Genomic DNA, 4076 nt, shown 5'->3' with positions numbered 1-4076 from the left:
TTGAATCATCAGTGGCAAATCCTTTAAATGAAAACGTACTTACAGTCTGTGAGTCAGAACAGCCGGCATTGTAGTCTACTCTACCAGGATCAGGAAACAGTCCTCCATAAAATTCGCTGGACACATCTGAATATATGGGTTGAACTGTTCTGGAACAGTGTTGTAAATACAACTTAACCACTGATTTCTAGTTGTGTCCTCTTTTGGAAGGCCAAACAAAGTAGTTTCGCTTTTACAATGAAACACACAGCGGACTTGAGCAGTGGTGTATTGTAACGAAGTAATAATACTTTGTTACAGTACTTAAGTATTTTTTGGGAGTATCTGTACTTTACTTGAGTTTTTATAATTCAGCCAACTTTTACTTTTACTAAAAACTTTACTTTTACTCCACTACATTTCCTAATTAAAATTTATACTTTTACTCTGATACATTTCCCCGAAGCATAATCGTTACTTACTACAAAATAGTCAGAAGTCAGAAGAACACGGGCTGCACGGATGCAGGTTTGACGAATCAGTGGTCTGTCGTCTGCAAGTTAGACACCTAAAAAAATCTTTGCTCATGTGCAAACAAGTGCGCGCAAAACCGCGGATGATTCATTTTCCACTCAAGTCGAGGCTAGGGTGTGCTGTGCGATACAGCATCGTCTGCGATAATGTGGTAAGTGTTGTTGTAATGATGTGCGATCTGACATTATCAAGTATGCTATATCACCAAATCACACACAGAGTGCACGCACGTGATTTATTAGTCTATTAAAACTCAAAATTCCAGGCATCCTAAATTATAAACGACAAAAAATGCTTCTGATTTTTGCAAAGCTCATCGGCCTGAAAAGCGAGGTATGCTGTGATTGGCCAGCTATCCAGTGCGTTGTGATTGGCCGAATACCTCAAGCGTGTGACGGAAATGTTACGCCCTTTACCGTACTGTGATGGCGTGTCTATATTTTCACGTCCACAGTGAAAGCCGATCCACAGCGTGAAGTTGATGTATTTCCTCAGCGACCATGGATCAGCTCCAGGCATGACGAAGCGGATATCGTCCTCTTTTGGAAGGCCAAACAAAGTAGTTTCGCTTTCACAACGAAACACACAGCGCCTTCACGACATGGCGGCGGCGGCAGCAACAATACTACAGCGAGAATTAAAGTTACGCCTTCTTTCTTTGCGTGAACATTTGGGCGGTGTTATGCAAATCTTCCCACATCGTGACGTAGACATGTGGGGATGTGTTAGAACGAGCCGTTTTAGGTAGGCGTGGTTGACTCTTAACTTTTATACAGAATATCTCTTTGGATTTGAGACTTTAGTCTTTGCAACTTTACAGATCTTCTTTATGCACCAAGAGCTTGTAACACTCCAAAGAGAAAGGAAAAACTGAAATCGCATCATATGACCCCTTTAACCAAAAGTCTCCTCTGTGTGTGTGTTTGTGTGCATGACACGTAACTTTATTTCGTCTAAATAATTGGTTTCAGTCAGTCTAAGCTGCTCCAGCATTAATATGTCAAACTAACAGGAAGCATCAGGACTGGAGGTTAACCTCTGCCATCGACCAACAAGAGCTTTAAACCCTTTAACCCTCTGACCAGTGTTGCCATGTCCATATATTATAAGCAACTTTGGTCTTGTTTGTTTATAAAGTTGTCCCAGGCTAGTTTTTTTGGGGGGCTAATTTCCAAAATACAATATGGACTGGACTGCAAAATCGTAAATCCTCCCACCTGCTGTTCAAGCCACACTTTATATTGTCATTATTAAAGGAATAGTTTACCCCAAAATGATAATTTGCTTACAGTTTACTCACCCTCAGGCCATCCAAGATGTAGATGATTTTTTTCCTCATCAGAACAGATTTGGAGAAATTTAGCATCAGTGAATGGGTGCCGTCAGAATTAGAGTTCAAATAGCTGATAGAAACATCACAATAATCCACAAGTAATCCACACGACTCCAGTCAATCCCCTGCTGTCCTCTCACATCAAAATCCACCAACATATTTGTTTAGAACTGTTTTTGCTTGTAAACAGTGCACTCTAAAAAATATTGTTTGGACACAACAACAAAAAATTTACGCAACAGTTTGCATCAATTTTTTTGAGTTAAGGCAACTTCTTCTGAAATTAAGTTCAACTAATACACTATATTGTGCTATATATACTTAGAAAATTGTGTTAAAACGAACAATTATTAAGTTGAATACTCATAAAAATTAATGTTTTTTCACATTGTTTTAAATTTGATTCAATCATGGACACTGGTTACAAAAACTACTAAAATATTATTTTTTGATGAAACGACACTTAATGCTGCCAGGAAACCAATCTTTTAGCATTAGAAACAGCATGTCAGACAATGTTCAGTGAGTCTGTTCTCAACCTAAGCAAACGCTCTACTCTTCAGCACAATGGTAATCTCATAAAAACCACCAACATAACAGAAACACTTTTAAATACTAATATAACCAAACACTGAACATTAATAAATCTTCTCCTGTTCTGATCTTGAATAGAAATGCATAAAATATTAGTTTATTTCTACATTACCGCTCATTATTCAGTCACATGGAAAGCATGCTGGGAACCTGAAACGTGAACTTGAAAAAATGAAGTTATGGAGCTAATTACATTGAGTTAGTACAACTTAAATAATGTTTTAAACAAATTAACACAGATATTTAAGTTGAAGTTACACACAGTATTACGGTGATGTAATTATCAACATTAAGATATCAGGACAACTCATTAAAAAATGTTTAAAACTTAAAATGTTTAATTAAATCAATAAATTTGAATTTTTAACTTGCACTAATGCATTAAATTAAGTAGTGGCAACAGATCCACTGAATTATTTTTTAGAGTGTGTTTGATCTGTGCATATTTCTCTCCTGATTTAGATGAGAGGACTTTTTCACTGGAAAAAGCAGTATTATTGATGTTGATGTTCATGGTTTTCACACATAAACAATCGAAGTACACAATGTACAAATGTAAAATGACATCCAACACCAATAAAATCCACCCATACTCATCAGTGTAATTGATGAACTGGAGTCGTGTGGATTACTTGTGGAATATTGTGATGTTTTTATCAGCTATTTGGACTCTCATTCTGACGGCGCTCATTCACTGCAGAGAATCCATTGGTGAACAAGTGATGTAATGCTAAATTTCTCCAAATCTATTTCCATGAAGCAACAAACTCATCTACATGTTGGATGGCCTGAGGGTCAGTATTTTTGTTGAGAATAATTATTGTTGCTTATTTTGGCTTTTTTTGTTCAGACCTGGTTGCCTGTTTTTCTTTTGGGATCTGGCAACACTGCCCCGGACTGTACTGCCGTTCTCTCCCCATTCTCGTTTTTTTTGTTCCCCGAAATGCTTCATCATTCTGTTCCCTAAACCCAAACAACAGGAATATTTCTTGCTAAATGTCGTTGTAAAACAGCAAGGAGTTTAAAATGTCAAACTACTCATTCCTGTCACATCATGCAAATGTTCTAATTTGTGGACCTGCAGTTCTGTGCTCTCTTTATGCAGAACACATACAAGCTTCATGTCGGCACCTTCACAACCATCATAATAAGAAAAGAAAATTAATTATTTTTCACCCTGAAAGAGGCACTGAGGTGTGTTTTGAATTACAACTATTATATCATTTTCTTCTCGGTCAAATTCTGTTTTTCTTTCAAACTTTTTATTTGGTCATAAGGATAAGTGATGCGATGCTGATCCTACTTTTGCTATGCTTAAATACACTCAAAATTAGATTTTTGCTGCTTGTTTAATTTAGTTAATTAAAATGAGCGAACACATTTTGTCACAACTTCAATCCATTTAAATTGGTAAAATCAGTTTATTGTTGGGATTAATCATTTTCATTGGCTATCCAGACCGACACAAATGTGTTGGACACTCATGTAAATATGTAACTTCCAGATTAACAATAATGTTGAAAGATTTCTATTTGAACTCAAAGAATCCATGGTTTCCACAAAAATATGAAGCAACACACCTGCTTTCAACATTGATAATAATCAGAAATGTTTCTTGAGCAGAAAATCAGCACAT

Source organism: Sinocyclocheilus anshuiensis, unplaced genomic scaffold (assembly GCF_001515605.1).
Source record: "Sinocyclocheilus anshuiensis isolate Anshui unplaced genomic scaffold, SAMN03320099.WGS_v1.1 scaffold775, whole genome shotgun sequence".
Classification (NCBI taxonomy): domain Eukaryota; kingdom Metazoa; phylum Chordata; class Actinopteri; order Cypriniformes; family Cyprinidae; genus Sinocyclocheilus; species Sinocyclocheilus anshuiensis.
This window is presented reverse-complemented; position numbering follows the sequence as displayed.